General features: G+C 35.3%; 1 protein-coding gene across 7 annotated transcripts in view; it reads left to right on the top strand.

Annotated features, from left to right (window-relative positions):
• LOC150103134 (uncharacterized) overlaps nucleotides 1-20,888 on the top strand; it is a 297,815-nt gene that overhangs the window by 39,982 nt on the left and 236,945 nt on the right. Inside the window, exon 1 of one of the 7 annotated variants that reach the window (XM_090397971.1) lies at nucleotides 17,712-17,733. The exons of 5 other annotated variants lie outside the window; for them this stretch is intronic. The gene's annotated coding sequence lies outside the window, so the exon portion shown is untranslated. Of the gene's footprint in view, nucleotides 1-17,711; nucleotides 17,734-19,414; nucleotides 19,445-20,888 lie in introns of those variants that run through there. One more of the 7 variants, XM_090397968.1, reaches the window with a different exon arrangement.

The raw sequence follows: 20,888 nt of genomic DNA, 5'->3' as shown, positions 1-20,888 counted from the left end.
ATTTCTTGGCTAAATACTCACAAATTGATGGGACATTTGGGACAGAATGAAAAGGGGGATTGTCATGAAGCAAGATCCAAGCATTTGCAATCTCTGGAAGCATTCGTAAGATGCATTTTTGCAACCAGGGAACTGTTTCTCAAGAACCTGCATAGTAAATTGACAGTCGCTCCAGGAGGTATGAATTCCAGGGCGGGCCTAAGCGAAAGCTATTGAAAAAGATGACAATCATTTTGGACTTCTCTCCCTCTCCAAAAACATACTGTGCCGTTTAAATACTTCAGCACGTGATACTTGCATACCTCTTATAATTTTATCGAACGTTTCGATAGCACTGTCGTTCACTTCAACGCAAAATTTAATGGCAACGTTGTTCCAGATTTCGCTCCTCCATTTTCGTGACGAACACACGAGACTTACACAAACCAAATCATTCGACCGTACCGACGAGAAACTGGTTCTCACGGAAAATGCGGGAATCACTCTGACATAAGTCATCGTAGGTTCGACAGTGCTGCCAATTGTCGCGATAAAACGAAATGTCATTAATTTTCTCCTAGACCGCGTAGGCGTACATCATGTGAATACTCAAGTGTTCACATAATTTTCTAATTTATTGACAGCACATTGTCTTCAACGATATGTATTGCATTTGTTTTCTGTATTTTTTCAAATCAGGGGGGAATCAGTTTCCCATATAGTAAAAGAACTTGCATCGTTATTTTAATGATAATCCGTTCTCACTTGGGGAAAGGTTGGGGCGGGGGGGTAGAATCCATTGATTCCTCACGTTTTGACAACTAAGAAGACGATTTTTAGAAATAAAAGCTATCGTTCTACTGACTTTAGTCCGGAAACGAAATGATTTTTAAGGATTCACGAACCGGTTATAGCATTAGTTGACAACCATGGTTTCTAATGGCTCGTACACGTGATTACAATCTAGTGATTCAGGTAATATGAGCATAAAATGTTGTTCACCTTCGAAGTTATTTTCTCTGACACAGCTTAGCTAAAACTATGCCTATTTTCTATCACACAGGTTAGCTAGCCATTAGGATAGGCATTGTCAAATAAGAGCCACATTTGATATGCCACACGGTCTTTAGAGAAGACGAACATATTTTAACATCTGCTGAATGGAATAGAATAAAGGGATCTGTTTAACACCATTTGTTCCTCAAAGGGAGTGGTGGAACGTGTAAGCTTTGTCAGAAATCGATAGATCGTCAGTGTTCACACTCGCAGTTGTTCATGGCTACCAATGATATGAAGACTGCAGGTATGAAAATATGGACAACTACTGTGACCATATTCTTCGAACCTAACTGGTATTGTCTGAAACAGTAAGTTCTACACCGAGTTATCTTTGCATTAGGAATATATACCCACCTAATAACGCATTAGTCCACCTCTGTGCAATAACGCAGACGCCTAAGATCAGATTCCGCAAGATTCCGAAAGAAAATTCGACCCATGTCCGATGCAGCAAATCTGTCAGTTCACGCTCATTCCGTGGAGGATCAGCAGTTCTCACACCCCCGTTCCAACATATCGCACATATGTTCAATTGGTTTACAGTCAGGGGAATTCGTTGTCGTGCTCCTCCAACTACTTAATTGTACGAGCCTGATGACAAGGTGCATTGTCCTATAGAAAGAGAGTACTGTGGTTGGGGTAAAACTGCAGATATGGATGGAGATTGTCGGCTAACAGATCTCTGTAGTTCACCATTCATTGTTTGTGAGTTGACCAACGGCCCTAGGGGCATGCCACGAAAAAGCACTCCTGACCATAACACCACCTCCACCAACCTGTTGAACTCCAACTGTGCAACCAGGGGATAGAGCTTCATGCTGTTTATGCCAAATGCGAACCAGGCCATCACCATGTTGCAGCAGGAAATAGGTCTCATCACTCTAGACGACCTTCTTTAATCTGCGGAGAGTCCATTGCCGACGTTCCTTTTGACCATGCGTTTGCGATGCTTGGCCGTCATCATGGGTACCTTTTTGTTTGTCTCTGTCTGTGAAATCCCAGGCGAAGCAAGGTATGGTGCATGTGCAAATGGGTTGAATTGCCACGTTGTCGTTGTTGTGGTGACTGTGTTGCACGTCATTGCAACACAGTCACCACATATATTGAAATTGAAATACATATATTGAAACTGAAATAATTGAAATACGACATTGAAATACCAGTCGTGACATCCGATGATCACTTCTATGATCAACCACGCGTGGTTTGACCATCATGAGCCCTTCTGCTGAATGTCTGTTCATGATTAATCTAGTCCTGGTACGCCCTTGATACAGTAGTATCAAGTATAGCCTGTTACCGAAATACTGGCACATGCCCTCTGGGCCCCAACTATCTTCCCCCGGTCAAATTCACTTACATAGCCACGTTTCCCCATTACTTGCAAACGTTTACTGATTATGTACAGAGGATAGGTATGCCCATTTATAGCGGCCTCACGTGATGCTGAATCACGTGGTACTTCGTTATCGCACCGAATATTTAAGTCGGGGGATGTTCCTAATGCAAAGTTAACTCAGTGTATGGTCAATGATCATTCTGTACTCCACGGGTAAAAACCAAAGTTTTCTGGAGGGAAAGATCCCTACTTGTATGAGTGAATGATGCAAATAGGATGAAAAATGCTTAAAATAGTTCCGCTAGTTAATTTTTTTTTTCAGGATCGAATTATCTGATGTGGAAGTAAAACTGTTTAAAAAAAAATACAGTGAGACACTTGATAATAAGATTAGCTAAATAGCGAATCTGAAGAGAAATTTAGCCGTCATAAAATGCGTGCCATAATGCAGTTTAAATTACTATTGTTACTATTTCAAAAATATAGATCAATTGGAGATTGAACTTCTCCTCAGTCAACTGAATAAAAGTTGTATCCTTGTGAAGTGACGTTTGCGTTCATCGCCCGAAGAAAGCTGCTCTGAGTTCGAATCTAGTCACCGACTAGAGGAACTTTTTCTAGCCCTTCTTTCGAAGGACTCCCTAGGTCGTCGATGTCTGGCGTACGTAAGAAAGGATTCTTTTTTATCCTGGAAACTCGGGTCTTTCTTCCTGCAACGTCAAGGTATGTTAGTGACAACAAGATGGTGGCACTTGTCTGCTTCTCTTCATTGGATGCAATTTATAATTAGTGCCAGAAATGTGTGATTGGCTACCGGTGAAGATTCAACTGCGCCATCAGTCTTCAAAAGTTAGATACCTTGGAACAGTTTCACCGACTCCCATTAGGAAACAAAAGGAGTTAGTGGATTGATTGCATTTATATAGATCAGAGATGGCCAACTAAGCGTCCTTTTGGAGCCAAAATAATTCCGATAAGACTTAGAAGAACCGCAACCTTTTGACCGATGCGATGGTACGAGAGTGAGTGAGTGTGCGCATGGCGAAGTTGTAACGAGCTTGTAAGAACTGCTTTGACGAATTACACACCTAATTTTATGGAGCTTACTAAGAAAATTGATACAATGAAGGCTCTACTAGTAAACAAGTAACTAAAATTGTTTCAACTTTAAAAATATTCTAATTGTTCAAAGTAAACTTCATTTAATGTTTCGAATTAAACTTTTTTATTGAAGTAATTTTTATCAACCCTGTTTTTTTCTCTAATTTTTTTGTAATTTTGTTCCTCTTTTTTGTTGTCTCCTCTTCTCTTTTTGTTTATTTTTACCTGGTAGATCATTAAGAGCCGCATGACGCGTGGACGAAGCCCTATGCGGCTCGCAAACCACGTTGTGTCCACCCCTGATACAGAGCAAAGGGCAACCATTATAGGCTGCTGTTTTTCGAACTCTAATTTATAATATAGAATTCGCGTGAACTTTTCTAACTAGTAGACAAGTAAGCTGCATATTTTATGGACCTTATTGCAATAACAGACGTCATGTAATATAACGAAGTCATTCAAGAATAACGTGTAGAATTGAAGCTATTCGACATATGACGGGATTATTATTGATATAAACACTTTAAATTTTCTGAGAATAAGTGCAGTGAAGAGCTAGCCTAAATGATTCGCTGGCGATTGGTTTGTAAGCAACGATAATGCTTGATGTACCCGCATTTGCAATTATGCTAGTTTAGTACAACACAACAATAATAAACTGACACTCCAGGAGAGAATTAAAAATCCAATTTAAAGAATCATCATTGTGCAAAAATAGACTTGTAATTAAGATTGCATCATGACCTACTGGTGTATCTGCCACTTGCAGAGGTGTGTACCCAGAATTTTGGGATCCTACGATTCTTCCTACTCCTCCATTCGTTAACTTCGAAGATTATTCCGGTGTATTTTCCGGGTATGGTAACTTTCTACCTGGCCAATTGCTTAGCGTTGATGGTTTGGATAGAGATCCAGTCCACTTTCACAATTCTTAAAAGAAAACCGCTTCTGAGACGAGTTTAGGTCACTCCCTCCATCAAGATATATTTAGAACTGTCTCTTCAGGCAAAACAATCGAATAACACTGTTATAGATAATGACATTTTCTTTCCAGTTCTATTTTCATATATATATATATATCCAGCATCCTCCCCCACTATATGATGTAGAAAAGCTTATGTACGTGATGCATAGCATCATGGTAACTTCATGATTCAAGGTCTGCAGAAGAGACGACTGTTCCTTTTTCAGCTGATCCTAGGTTTTCAATCTCTTTGGCACAGTTAAGTAGTTTTCACTTGTTTCTTCCTGAAAAAACTCGATTTATATTCCTAGTCATTGGCACAATCGACCTTAGAAGAGGAACCAAATGTTAAGAGATCCAATTAGGAAATAGTCTTACTTGGCACTCCATGAATATGCACCAACCCATGCCACTGTATGGGGAATCATTTCTGTACCAGTTTCCAAATGTTATGGTTTAAAAATACCACTCAGTTCTTTTGTAGAGATACATAAAGTTTTTTGTTTCATTGAGTCCCTGCTGTGATTTTCCAAAGCATTTTCACAAAATGGAGTTAAACTTCAACTTTACCTAATAATTTATGTGCTCCTCTGTTCCTAATAAGTTAATTAATTCGCTTAGGCATGGACTCTATCAACATAGAACACATTTTTCTTATTTTTGCATCTCGAAACTATACTTTTATAATCGATTATATTAAGTTATCCTTTTTATCACAATTTAATTTTCGAAGTTTCTTTTTCACTATGGCCCACAAATTTTCTTTTGGGTTAATGTCAGGAAGTGACCTGGCCACTGTAGCAATTGGATATTGTGATTTTTGAGGAACTTTCACTTTTTTGAAGTGTGGCATGGAGAGAGATCCTGTTGGAATATGAGTTCTTTGTCTTTCTCGGTCTGTGAGCAGGGCCAGCTTTATCATTAGGCAAACCTATGCGTGCCAAGACTTCGGGGCTCCAGATTTTGCTACATATAAAACTAACAGGAACGTTATTTAAATTAAGGGGATATTAAATCCCACATTGTTTTAAAACCGAATAAGAAACTCCAAGATTGGAATCAGAGTTTTTATCGCCGAAATGAAGCTTATTAGCTCTTTATATTTAAGTAACTAACAGGAACTCCTGTATTCCATAAGTATGTAAGTGTACCATTTCTTTGCTGGACGTATATACACGTCCAGCAAACCTGGATAATATTCTGTCCAACTGCTGAAAGAACATCGTTAGGAAGTGTAGTTTGACAGTCGTGTCTATTAGAAGGGGCAATAATCCTTCGCGCTGAAAAGAACACTTAACTAGATTATTTGGCGTATGTAGTAGCTATGTTCAGTTGCCTACAGCAAGAAACGCAGTTGCTTGCCGTTTGCTCGGTAACCGGAATCCGAGTTATATCAGACTAAATACCTATGAGTTATATTCATTTCGCTGCTTGTTTTTATCGTATAATTATAGTTTTTAATGCCAGCGCAAAATAAGAAATCCTTTCGTACTTTCTTCACTTCATATTGTATCACTATGGAAGATCAATGTCACTATCAATTTTTTGACTAATTATTTTAATCACCAATACATTTTAAAATTCGCCCAGAACTTTATTGAAGATAATTATTTTATAAATTCATGAAAATCCAAATCTGAAAATGAATACTGCCTCCATCTGTTCCAAATTAAGTTTCCATTTTTATTCATAATCTTAGTTCGAAGGTTAGCTCACAGATTGCGCGAAGGTTCGCACTTTTAAATTTCTCTTTATAGAGAATCATATGTAAATCTTGAATAATATCAAGTTATGCATAATTTTTATAAATGTAATCTGGCATTTCAACTTTCTTTGGTTTCCCCCAATCACTCCCTACAAATCGAAATAAACGGCAGTTAATGAAGTCAACTGTTATGTACATATTTCGATATTATGCGGCAGTTTTGAAGTAGCGATATTTTCCCTACACTTTATCCTTCGAAACATGTGTAGGCACATGGGTCAAAATGAAATTTTATTTCCAAAATTTTCATAACAGAATTAATTCGCCTTTAATGGCTAATCCCCCCCCCCTCCCAAAATTATCACCACACACAAAAAAAAAAAAAAAAATACTGCTAGATAACGTACGTGCACTCTTTTTTTTTTTTAATTCGTTATTTTTCCAAAGTAATTGTACCCTTGCGGTTTTAAGCAAAAGACGAAGGCGAAGAATCTCTGATAAAATACCATTGGATATAAATTTTTGATATTAAAAAGACTCGCAATCGGAAACCAAAAGTAATGCAGTTTAACATTATTTGTTGTTACATTAAAAAAAAAAAAATCGTTCCTAAAATTGAAATGTGCGACCCATATAATTTTATTTTTCAAGGAAAGAAAACAAAATGTCATATTTATTTCAATAAATGTTATTTAAAATATATAAATATTTGACATATTTCCAATGTAAACAAACGTTTTGATTATTTATTTTCGCACATGTGAAATTCGTTTTTATTTGGGAAGAGACACAATAAATAAATTGTGCAGCAAAAAAGGGTCAAAAATGTAGAATGCTGATGAAACTTCATCAGCATTCTACATTTTGCTTAGGTCAAAGGGATTTTGAGTATATTTGCAAACAGATATATTCAACATAACTTAGCCAGTTTCGTTGTAAAAAGTGCTGCATTTGAAGAAATTTTAGCGGCATAATAATAAAATAGCAAAATTCATAATGCTTCAGAATAACTTGATCATTTTGATAATACCAAAACAAGATGAGACACATCTGTGGAAATCTATTATTATTATTAGTCCTTTTAATTATGAACTCTATGAAGATATATTTAATAATTTGGTTGTATTTTTGTGTTTTTAATTAAATAAACTAGTTTCATTTTGTCACAGATGGTTTTCGCTTCTTAACTACCTCGACTATTGTTCTTATCAATATTACTAAATTCCAATCTCCTTCTCTGAAATTTTCTCTTACTAAATGTTTGACTTGTGTTGACCAATCAATGACTTAGCAGTTTAATCCAGAGATTAAATATATGGTCAGTTTAATCCATAACGTTCTTAAGAAAATTTCGACCTGTGATTTCCCAGAATCCTGTTAGGAAAGAACAGATCGCTAAGTATTGAACTTGCGATCATTTTGAAACACGTTTCTGAGACAACAGTTTTGTGTGTGTGTGCTGCTATTTGTATTAATTAGTGGGTAAGAGCAGTTTCTATATCACATAAACAGAGCATTTGATTTTCAAGTTTATTATTATTTATAAATTAAATTGATTTTTCAGTCCATTTTTTTGTGCATCAAGATTCTAGTTATTTTAGGGTAAAATGTCGAGTAAAAAGTGGATGTTAGCGAGCATTGTTTCTATGTTTTAACTAAAGCTGGAATTATTATGCTTATTACTGCAACTTAAAAAAAATCAAATCTGGAGTTTAATAAATCTTAATTGTGCGATAAAGTTGGAACCGAATTAATCCTCTCTCTCTCTCTCTCTCTCTCTCTCTCTCTCTCTATAGATAGATAGATAGATAGATAGATATAGATAGTCCTTGGAAATACTAGTGGTGGTGGGCGGCGGTAGATGGCGTTGGTGTAGTTGCGGTCAGTTGGTGGATTGAGTGGCGGAGACAGGGTTGTAGAGTAGATGCCCTCCCTGGAGGTGTCTAATAATATATTATATATGCTTTTTATGTGAATCCCAGGCCTCCAGTAAGTAAAGTGGTCTTGCACTAGGCGATAAAATTTACCTTTCACCTAAAGTTGGGTGGTTGGAAAGCAGATACGTTAACCATTCTGCCAACCAGGGAGGCATACTGTGCATGTTACTGCAAACTGAAACGTTTTATATTTAGATCAATGTTGTAATTTCATAAATATGATTTTTGCTACAATTTTTGTTACCGTAAATTCAAAATTTTTATTTTTAGTGAGAATATCTGAACTTTACAGTTGATGAAGTTCCTATTTTTACCTTGATTAGCAAGCTTAATTTGATTGCATTTAAATTCTTGTTTTAAAAAAAAAAAAATTTTGCTCATTATACAATTATTTAAGAAGCAACTTGCACCAAGATAAAACAAGTGACCTGTCATTATTATGCATTGAATCAGATATAATGGACTCGATTAATTATGATGACATTATAGATAGCTTTGCTAAAGCCAAAAAAAAAAAACTAATTGATTTTCTTAAATTTGAACTGATTTATTTTTATACTTGTTTTAAAATGCAAATATATGTATACCAATGTTGACTTTTATTTTCAATAAACTAAAAAAGTGCTTATTTTTGAGGCCTCATAATGATGTTGGGCCTCGGGTCACCAAAAGTATAAATGCGGCCCTGGACACTGCCTGTTTGTAATGCCAGCGGTGAACGCTTATTTTCTGTACTTAAACGCGTTAAAAATAGTTACACAATTCGTTAAGTCAGATGCATTTAAGAAATTTGTCAATTATGTTTAGAAAACGATATTGTTGAATTATTAGATTATAAATGTATGTTAGATTAGTTATAACTTATAAGGTATATATAATTGATAAATTCTTCATTAAGTAAATATAAAAATTTATTTGTTTATTACTGAATAGTTTAAAGTTCATATTTTTTATAATTAAGTTTATTTTTATTTATAAATATTTCAGTTACTGGATTTGAAAATGGATAAAAAGAAATCGGGTTTTAAATATCGCAAACATAAAGCGGAAAAGGAAGAAAATTTGAAAAAACAAGAAGGTGCATTTTTAAAATATCTTTGCCGAGAAGATCGTAATCGCATACAAGAAGAAAATCTTCAAGATTATTCGTTGGATAATTCGTCTATAGTTTCGATTAATGAATTGGAGGAGAATTCTTCAGATACCAAAAATTGGACTGAAACATCGATGGAGAAATCTACAGATCATATGAGTATTGTTGATTCTGAAGCTGGTTGTACTACAGATAGCAACTTCGTGTCCTGTAAAATTTTCCAATATCAATCAATTACGTCAACTATTAGTTGAACATGGACCTGAACAGATTCATAATTTTTATTTTCCGAAAGATAACAATAATAGATTTTCAATGACTCATTATACTCGAAGACTATTTAATGGCGAGACAACGCAGCGTTTGTGGTTATTGTATTCAAAATCCACGGATTCTGCATTTTGCTTCTGCTGTTTTTTATTTGATCAATGGCGGATTAACCTTGCTGATTCTGGATTGAGGGACTGAAAAAATGCTTCTTCTATTTTAGCTGCGGATGAAAAAAAGGCAAAGACACGTTGAAAATTACCATAAATAGAAATAATTAGAAATTTGAATAAAAGAAAAGAAAAGCATTGATGAAGAGAACTTGCTAGTTATTAGAAAGTTATTTCTAATAACTAGCAATGAGATGAGAAACATTGGGTGCAAGTATTAGAACGACTCTGCTTTAGTTCAGACGTTAGCTATTCAAAATTTATCATTTCGAGGAACAAATGAGACATTGTTTTCGCATGGAAACGGATATTTTTTGAAATTTGTCGTATTTCTAGCCAAGTTTGATCCAAAAATGAATGAACATCTTCGAAGAATAAAAGATATACATATGTGCATTATCTTGGAAAAGATATTCAAAATGAAATAATAAACATCTTCGCCAATGCGATAAAAAAGAAAATTTTAGAATCTGTTGTTGCCGCAAAATATTTTTCCATAATTATTGACTGTACGTCTGACATTGGTCACACGGAACAAATGAGCATAGTACTTCGATTCGTAGACACTAGTAATTGCACGGTTTCTATAAAAGAACACTTTTCAGGATTTATAGAAATAAAAAAATACCACGAGAATTTTTATCAAATGAAATACTAGGAACTCTTGACAAATTTTCATTACCAATACAAGATTTACGAGGTCAAGGATACGATAACGTATCCTTGTGATACGTTACCGTATCACAATGATATCCTTCAGTAATATGATAGGTGATGTAAAAGGTGTGCAGCGACGAATTTCAAATATTAACCCGAGAGCAATGTTTTACTCTGTAGTTCATATTCATTAAATTTAGTATTGAATTGCACTGCTAATACTTTAGATGCCAAAGCATTTTTTGACGGGATACATCGTCTATATGTATTTTTTTCCGGTTCGACTACTCGTCGATGGGAATACCTCAAAAGACACAAGTAATTTTACACTGAAACCAGTCTGTGATACAAGATGGGAGAGTCGAATTGACTCATTAAAGCCCCTAAGATATAATTTGTCCCATGTTTGCAAAGCACTGCAAGAAATATCTCAAGATGATAGTTTATGTGGGTTTAAGTGGAAATACCATGAGATTAGAAGCAAGTAGTCTTCTTAAAACTTTAAGGAAGTTCAAATTTATCGTATCCTTAGTAATGTGGTATAATAAACTTTACAAGTAAACAACTTCAGAATACAAGCCTTGATATAAATGGTGCCATAAATTGTATTAATGATACAAAGAATTTCTTAATGAAAATCCGAAATCAGGATGAATTTGAAAAGATGTTAACAGATGCGGAAAAAATCGCTGAGGTCTTAGGTGTAACGCCTAATTTTGAACAAGAAACAGTTAGACTTAGAAAAAAAAAAAAGGATTTGTGTATGAAGCAGAGGATGAATTCATAACAGATTTTAAACAAATTTAAGGTAGATTTTTATTTTTCAATTATTGATACCAATTTCATCTGCTGATGAAAAATTCAAGCACATGTCTACAATTAACGAAAAGCTTGGTTTTTTTTTTAAATATATATGAATTTCGAAAAATTACTTCAACAGAACTGCTTAAAAAATGTTGGATATTGGAAAATTATTTAACACATGATAATTATAGAGATATTGGCGGAACAGATTTATGTAGTGAATTATAAATAATAGCAAGGCGAATTCCAGAAAATACTTCCTCATTAGATGTCCTGTCATACATATGCAAAAATAATTTAGAAAATAGTGTTCCAAATGTGTTTATTCTCTGAGAATTTTTTCAATATTGCCAGTATCGGTAGCAAGTTCAGAAAGGAGTTTCTCGAAATTAAAACTTACTCTCTCTACGATGGCTCAGGAACGACTCGCTGGTCTAGCAATAATATCTATAGAGCATGAAATTGCATCTGAATCAATATAGATGAATGAATTCAAAACTTTGGCAAAGCAAAAGCCCGAAAGATTAATTTTTCATAATTTTTGTATTTAAGATGTAATAATTTTCTTGCTATACAGATATTAGTAGTAATCATATGTATACAATTGTATTGGTTTTGATTAATAAATTTTATATATAAACATTTATATATAAAATTTATATGTTCATAATGATATTTTTATAAATAGCCACATGTGTGCTTGTCTGAGTATGACAAAATATATATACAGCAATCCCTCGATTAGTGCACCTGATAAGTTCTTTAAAACAGGCGCATTAATCGAAAACGCATTAATCGAATATAATAACCTATGGGAAAAAGTATATAATTCGTTCCTCAAATTTCTTTTTTGAACGTTATTTTTTTTTATAAAAGAATTAAGGTTCTATTAATTGTCTCAGGGCCTAGTTAAAGTAAAATCATGAAGCTGAAAGACTATAAAACATATTCAGAATATAAATTTTATTATTCTACTTCTTAACAAAGAATTGAGCTAACGTAGTTTGGCGGGCATTATGTTTCTTTCTTTTTTTTTTTTTTTTCACACAACCGACGGTATGGCCCTATTGCCTCTTCTACTCTAATGCAAATTTTACTGCTTCTCTATTCATCAGGGTGAGCCTCTGCATTGCTGCTTAAAAACTTCGCTTGTGCGAAAAATATTATACGCCGCCAATTGTTATAATCCGCTTGCAGGCAATTTTTATAACCGATCATAAACAGCGGTATTCTCTTTCCCAAATGTTGAAAGGTTTCGATGTGTCAAAATAAACGATACACAAATGTTATTAGGCGTTCTGGGTCCGAGCTTTTCGATATATTCTCGAATATTATTCTCCTCAGAATATTTCCACTATAAAATATTTATTCATAAATAATGCTTAGAAAACTAAAATGACAAATTCCAGGAACTTCTCGCGGAACACAGTTTGGGAAACCCTGGTATGCATAGTGTACATGGAAGTAGTGTATGCTATTAAAAGTAACTTTGTAAGATGTTTTAAATCGGTAACTAAATTATTTCATTCTGGTGAGTGATTTTTTAAAATAGTTACGCATAAAAATGTATAGACAGAAAAATTTTTTAAATCTGTAACATTTATTTTTAAGATGTATATAGGCGCACTAATCGAATTTAGATATCGAAAAAAATGGCCTACTAATTACTGCATTAGAGACATTGTATAGGGGCGCCTAAATTTTCTTTGCCTAGAGGCATCAGATACTCTCGCATTGGCCCTGTCTGTGAGACCATTCTTTTCTCCAATATTTTTATGTATTGGTCACTTTTCATACCATCAACAGGCACACAGTACACTGGTGATCCTGGACGGTAATGTATAAAATAACCGAAGAACATCTTTTTTTAGCTGGGTGTTTAGGAGCTTGAAGGTGGACAGGAGAAGACTTCTCAGCTGCTGATTTGTGAATATAGGGGTCTCTCTCTCTCTCTGGAACAAAGAAATGGCTCTCATCTGAGTACGACCTTTTTCCACGTATCAACATCTTTTGTTCACTGGGGCCGCTTTTTCTGCATAGCCTGCATCAACAGTTGATTTCTTTATTGATCTGTGTGAAGTCCTCCCTGCATCCCGCAATCTTCGACGGACTGTCATGTCAGAAACATTAATCCACTATCTGCGAAGTTTCTAAGTCAACAACAAATTCGTTCAGCTTTTCCTAAGAAAATCGCATTAACAGTACCAAACCAACACAACACTCATTGGCAATTTGTCTTTGAGTCATAGATGTGTGCTGAGAAAGAATACATATTTTATAGATACACAAAATGAATAAAACACTACGAATATCAATTTGTTTACACGCAGCTCAACCAGAGTAGTGAACTAAAACCAAAAATAGTAAAGAGAAATCAAAATTGTGAAAAGAAACAAAACCCAAAATTCGGCTTGTTGGGGTTAATTTGTTCTCTACAGTATCCCAGCAATATTCACTCAGCCAATTATCGGCACGACTGCAAATGAAGGATTTTCACTTTCAGACTCGCAGACATATTTTGAAGGGGTTTATATAAACTGGAAGTTGCTAATTTTAAATTGCATAAGTAAATTAAAATTTAGTTTTAAATCAATTTTGTATATTTCTATCACTGGCTTGAGATAACCAAATGGTTTGAATTGTCGTTAATGCACATTTATAATCAGTAAAGGGATGAACTAGTGACCCTCAGAATGTGACAATGTAGGAATTTGTGCATAGTAATATCGATGGATGAAGAAGCGACATTGCTTAGAACATGTTTTTTCCTTTCTCTTAATTATTTTTGGCCATATTTCGATTTTTTTTTCTTCCATGATTGATCAAAAGGTGGATTCTTTCCGAAGTTTTAAAATTTGAGGCGACTGTATAGTCCTGGGGAAATGGTCTTTCTCCAGAGTGTTAAACAGTCAGAAGTTAGTTACATATTTGAGTCCAGTTACTAACTAATAAAGCTTTATCTAGGTGTTTTCAACTGGTTCGGTAATTAGTTGATCTTTGACACAGGCAATGAGGTTTTCTCCTAGAAACTAGATCCTCAACACTGCAACACACTTCACCATAGAGCTCGCACTATTTCAGAAAATACATTCCTATTAGTTTTTAGACAGAGTGGCAGCAGCTCCCATCTCTCTCTGTTGATGAACTATTGATAGACTTTGAACTATTGGCTCTCAGTTAATTGCTGAAGTTCCGCCTACTCCTTTTGGGAATAAAATGCATAAATTTGTTTGAAATTCATCTCTATTAAGAAAACAGAATAGTCGTTGCTTCTTCCCAATGTGCTGCTTTAAAACGTTATGCATGTACTTCATTTTGAGTGGCCTTCACTGACTGCTAAGCGCTATTCATTTAATGGTCATGAAAATTTCAACTAATCCAACTGGGAAAATAACGCACAGTACTTCATGCGTTTTCTTTGGATTACATATGATTTGTGATGTTATGAATGCATGGTGCACAACACGGGTAGAGCACGTGCCTCAAGGTCAAAAATAACAGGAATGTAAAAATGTCATGGGCAGGGATGATCGTTTGAGATAGCAAACGCTATATATATACCAAAGTAATTACATTCGGTATATACTATGTATACAATTAGCTAAAATGCATTTTATTATTATTACGCGACACCTCTAGGGAGTCCAAAGACCTATCAAGAGGACACCTACTCTACAACTGTCTCTACCAACTACAACTACTATCATCTACACCAACACCCGCACACCATCACCACTAGTATTTTCACAGAAAATCGCAAGCATCTGTGCCCAGGGCGGGACTCGAACCCGCAGCCTTTTGGCTGGAGAGCGGATACACTAACCACTTAGTCAACCAGGCTGGCTATTACATTCGCTTTCTGGAACCTTAATTCCGCTAATTATTATTATTTGACACCTCCAGGGAGTCCAAAGACTCATCAAGGGAGAGCACCTGCTCTACAACTCTGTCCCAACCACTCAATCCACCAACGCCATTTACCGCCACCAGTATTTCCACAGACAACACAAACATCCATGCCCACGGCGGGATTCGAGCCTGCAGCTTTTTGGCTGGAGAGCGGATACGCTAACCACTCGGCCAGCCAGGCTGACCATTATGAGACTAGGAGAGCTTTTATATTTTTCTCTGGGCATTAATTGTCCTCGTATTACTGGCTGTAAAATATTTTTGACATTTAAAAAAAGAAATATTATTTTCAAGACATGAAGAACTTACAAGACAGGTATCATTTTTTGACATTGTTTCTGGTTATTAAGTAATGATATAAACTTAATCGTGTACCACTATCAGAGTATTCTGATAACAGTATCAGGGAACACGTGAAGAAATACTTTTTCATAATTTATGAAGTGAGAATTATCCTAAATAATTTTGTATTGTCATGTCGGAGTAAGGCAATATTTTGAGTACAATGGTGAGAAGAAAATGAAACTGAATTTTTAATGCGGAGTATGAAATAGTAAGGTTTGCATGTTGAAATTCATCTTTCTAAGGGAAGTTCCTCCTTTAGAAGAATACCCAAGTAAGCAACTGGGGGTATTCTCCCCAGTTGCTTACTTGGTAATGAGTATTGCTACTGGCATCGTTGGTGGTAAACTGAATATTCACTTCCCAGTCATCTACTAGATATAGTCTCCAGATAAGAAAATATCGTTAAAAAATTTTTTTTCATTCACAATATTGAGGGAGGATTCTTTTACGCCCCTAACGCTTTGGATACCAGACAAACGGCCTTCACTTCTGAACGGTGTTTACTTCAAAACAAACCAGGCTGATTGCATATGCAATATACTTTATTATTATCATCACCCCAAGACCTCATGGAGTCAAAGACTCATCTGTGAGGTCAATTTATAGCTTATCGGTGGTGGTCAACCAGTTTTTCGCATTCGACATGGCACAATAGTTTCTGGCATAAGATGTATTTGTCACTTACGGTATAATCAAATATCAAATCACCAGGGGTTCCCTGATTTGATATTTGACCAGCATTTACCCCTGGCAGGCGCAAATGCTGGTCTTGAAATTCACGTTTGCTCTTGTGAATGGGAGTGAGAGGTGTGATTGAAGTCTGATTAGCCGAATAATGAATTATTGACCATTTAAAACTATATATTTAGAAATTTATGTACATTTAATCATACAAATACAACATTTATTTTACAAATGATATTCTTTTTCAATTTAGCTAGTTGAATACAAATTCTACCGTACGGTTCTTCTTTGTGAACTAGTCAATAACATCGTCATAAAAAGTTGGCTGTAACTTAATTTTCCCAAGCAACACGCACACTTGTAAAGGCTAGCTGAAGCTCACTGACTAGAGCTACTATGACTGCGTATGGCCTTGTGTTTAAGACGACGTGAAGGGAGCGGAAAGCTATGGGCGCGCATGAAATCACAGTGCTGCAGGTTGGATCTTGGAAGCTCCTACAACCGAGCAAACCAAGGTAGCTTTGACTAGACGAGCAAGAATCGGCCTTCAATACACAGCGCAAAGCTCAATTATTGCCGCGCAAGCTTAAGACGTCTTCTGTCTACAAAAATAAAAGCCTAAATGGAATGCTTATAAATGCATGCATTTATTAACAAATAAATATTACTTCTTTCTCATTTAATGAACTTGCGCAGCAAGCATGGAGAATTCGTCCCCTGCAAATCACTTATGGATACATTGCGTTTACACTATTTTTATTTTTTTAAAAGATATATAATTTTTATGAATATCACAGACGGTAATTGCTGCAGTAAAATATTTGTATGCATAAATGTAAACATTTTAATTTAAAATATTTTGATTCTTTTTAAGAACAAAAATCATACATAGACCATAGCACACCGAACAAATCTGTTCGGTGTGCTATTCTTAAATTCATAAACTTATAAATTCAAGAAAATATGTAAAAATTAAGATAACAATGAACGTGTTTTTATAGGTTCAGATACTATATTTCAAAGTTTTGCTTCCCTCCAAACTTACCGCTCCTAGGCATTGCATTAGACGCTTAGTGTGTTTGATGGTTCTTGTGGATCGTGTAGTGTAGAAGGGCTTCCCGCGATGAGTTCCTGGGACTCCGTGGAGGTGTCGTGGAATAATTTAACATCAAATGATAGTGGATGCTTGGAAAAATGTTGCCGAGTATGAAATGTGGTCAGTCAGTGGTTCTGCGGGATTATGAAAATGCGCTTAATTGAATGAAGGAGTGTTACACCTGACATGTTAAGCCCCCACCCCTTTCCCCCACAGTTCGTTTCTACATTTATGCTCGGTGTATTATACGGGTATCTCTGGGGACGTAAAATTCATTGCAGACAGAAATTGACCTTTATATACACAACGTCTGTCGTACCGTTGCTTAAACTTATTCACTATTAGGACAGTCAGCTACTTCTGGCAATCCATTTCACTCATGTCGTTTGATAATTTAATTTATAGTACCACTTGTTATTCTATTACTATAAATATTGAATTCTGGAACCTTGAATCGGACTTTCTCCAGTTGAAGCATTGCTATGGCGCTGTAGTAGCAAAACGTAGTTTGCCACGTGTTTAGATGGGTATTTTGAGATCTGTTAAGGATGGGGGTGTTCTTGTGTGTATTGTTATAATGGCGGGAAAGAATGCTGATTTGATTTCGTTCAGACATTACTTAATGTTGGTTTTATGACATTATTTTGAAATTGGCTTGCATTTATTTAATAATAAAATATGAAATTTGTGTAAAGAGATTTTAACCAGATTGAAATTGGAATGAACGGGCGATTGGAATGCTTTTTCGCATAAACCGCTGCCAAAGAAAATTAAGATATTCGTTAATTTTTTCCCTTAATTGCACTAGGATTTCCATGGTGAAACTGATAGAGCTGAGTCTTTATAGGGATGTAAAGCCAGTGGCGTAGCTATGGGGGGGGGGGGGAGGTCCGCTCGGGCGGCACTTTGAACCTCTTGGAACTTTTGCAGTTAATTCTAAAATATAGTCTCGAAACTCGGTTCCAAATATTGTAATACTACTGCGAATTTTTCTCACAATTGCTGCAAGTGTTGCTAGTTGTGAGAGGTGTTTTTTAAAATAAAATTTGATTAAGAATTACCTACATTACTATGAAATAGACATTCTCCAATGTCATTGACAATTTTGCTAACAGAAAAGCAAGAAAAATAACATTTTAGAATGTTGAAATTAAAGTTTTACTTAAAAAATAAACGGTTTTAAAATATTTCCGTATACGTCATTTTAACTTTTTGTAGTGTTTTTGGTGTGTATTGAGAGGGGCGGCAAATTCAGGGATCTCCCCGGGCGGCAACTGCTCTAGCTACGCCACTGTATACCCTTTTGACAGATTGGTGAAAACCTGAAGTGCATAAAGACTTCTGATTCACTCAGTGTAAATAACAAGATATGATCATTTCAAACATAAATTGTTTGAAGTCATTATAAATGGTTTTTTACATCAACTATTTGTAATACTTTTAAGAATTTTTTAAATTTTTTTTTTTGTGAAATGGATTATTGTAATCATGCATAGCATTTCACAAAACAGAATTCACAGTGATGCTGCAACAAATCATGGTAGCCATTTTTAACATTTTATGGCATCCACAGTCTGCTAATCAACCTGACAATATCTTAACATGACAACCAAAACCGTGTGCCCCCTATCCTAATCATGGCTTATTTAATTCCACATCCAAAATTGGTTTCTTAAATTATAAGTATTACTGCAATTTATCTGATATTTATATATTAATTTTTTTACACTTTCTAGTTTTCAGGTGCATTAGGCACTTATGCTTTGGATTTGTGTAGATTATTTTTATTGGTTTGAAGAGTTTGACAGCTGAATGTGACTCTGCAAATAAGTTTCTTTCCATTTTACTTATACCAATGTGTAGAACAAGTTTTATTTAAATTTTCTTAAGATCCAAATTTACATTTTTTTTTTTATTTCAAGAACACATTTTAAAAATAGCTTATTTTTTCATTCCAGGATATTTTGCCTTATGTTCGCCATGCTTAGTAGCTTTTCTCAGTGTAGGTGGTTATATAGGATCAGTAGGTAGTTGCCATCTGTCATTTTGGAAATGACATGAATGAACATGGTTTTTTTTTTTTTTTTTTTTTTTTTTTTAAGAGAATAAATTGACAGCTGAAGATGGACTTCCTTTTTCTTGGGAGTTTTTAAAATATTTCCAGTCATGGAGCAAGTCCTAGAAATCAGTTTATTGCCACTTTTGTGGTATGATACTTGTAAAAATGATTACCAAAACATTTTACATTATACATTTCTACACACATGGGATGCTGATGTTGCTATGCTATTATAAAGAAGTTTGAGTCTGCATAGTGTCTGTATGTAATAACCAGGTGAGGTGCTAATTAACCTTTGTAGATCACGCAATATAAATGTTTAAGAGAAAATTGAAAAATATACCGAGGTACTACTCATAATTTTTTTTGGCGGGGGGGGGGGGATCACAATGTCATTTCAAGATACCAAAAGTTTTAACCACAAAAAAAAAAAAAAAAAAAGCCAGGATAAGCATATTTTTGATATAGTGTAATAGAATGTTCAGGATATACAGGGTGTTCGGGATAAATTTGACATATTTATAATTAATTATATTTTTCCGTAAGTTACATGTATTAACACACACTTCTTTTCATTTAAAAGTTTGGACCCTTCTTCATTCATATACAAGATGTCAGAAAGGATGGATAGCTGGAACCCACCTGAATCATGGAAGAGAATAACTTGTATCATGATGATTCGTGCCCGCCATCAAAATAAGGATATTACGACTGCTGCCCAATGCTCCCTGAATACAGTAAAAACAATCAGGCATGAACTAGAGACTTGCAATGGTGACTACGAGGATGTAGCAAGAAGAAAGATCCCTAGCAGACGATCTGATTGCGTTCGTACAGCAGAATTCCTCGCAAATCTGCAGGAACAGGTGTTGAAGAACCCTGGCATTGGAATTCGGGCTTTGTTCGTGGAGTTGCTAACTGTAGTCAAGCCCTGGATAACAAGGGTAGCCAATGGTAGGCCGTATGTATGGCAGCAGGATTCGGCCCCTTGCCACACCTCTGGGAAAAGTCAAAAATGGTTGTCTGAAAATTTCTACGACTTCACCAGTCCAAATGTTTGGCCTCCAAACTCCCCAGACCTTAACCCCATGGATTATTTTGTATGGGGCGCAGTTGAAAAAGACACCAATCGCACTTCCAGTAATACAAAAGCCCAGTTAATGGATAAAATTAAAACAGTTTTTGCGGCCCTTCCCAGAGAGACTGTAGCATCAGCTTGTTCGAGGTTCCGAAGTAGAATTGAAGCTGTGATCGATGCTAATGGTGGTTATTTTGAGTAAATCTTGTTGATAGTATTGTAATTAACTCTGCCTGTAATGTTTTTTTGTCAATTCATTAAATTTAATAGATACAAAGAAGATTTTCTTTTTCCTTACGAAACTGTCAAATTTATCCCGAACACCCTGTATAAGGTGAAAGATGAATCCCAAATATGCTTTTCATAATTTTTATTATTATTATTATTACTCCCTCCATGGAGTTGTCAGACTCATTGTGGAAGGCATTTTGTAGGTGGTGTTACTGCACCACTGGAAGTTAGGGCATTTCAAACTTGGTCCCACCTGTCCACATCAGAGGAAAACAAATAGTGTGCTGTTTTTGAAGTTTGATATTTATCAACAGATTACTCCTGTATATGTGTAGGAATTTATACATGATGATAAATTAGTAGTGCAAGCAGTTCAAACATAAAAATTTCGGAACTGCTCAGTTCAAGTGA

The sequence above is a fragment of the Typopeltis vanoorti genome, chromosome 9 (genome assembly GCF_054136105.1).
Source record: "Typopeltis vanoorti isolate ZY-2024b chromosome 9, IOZ_Tvanoo_1.0, whole genome shotgun sequence".
Taxonomy (NCBI): Eukaryota; Metazoa; Arthropoda; class Arachnida; order Uropygi; family Thelyphonidae; genus Typopeltis; species Typopeltis vanoorti.
Note: the sequence above shows the minus strand (reverse complement) of the source record. Positions and strands in the feature narration are given on the sequence as shown.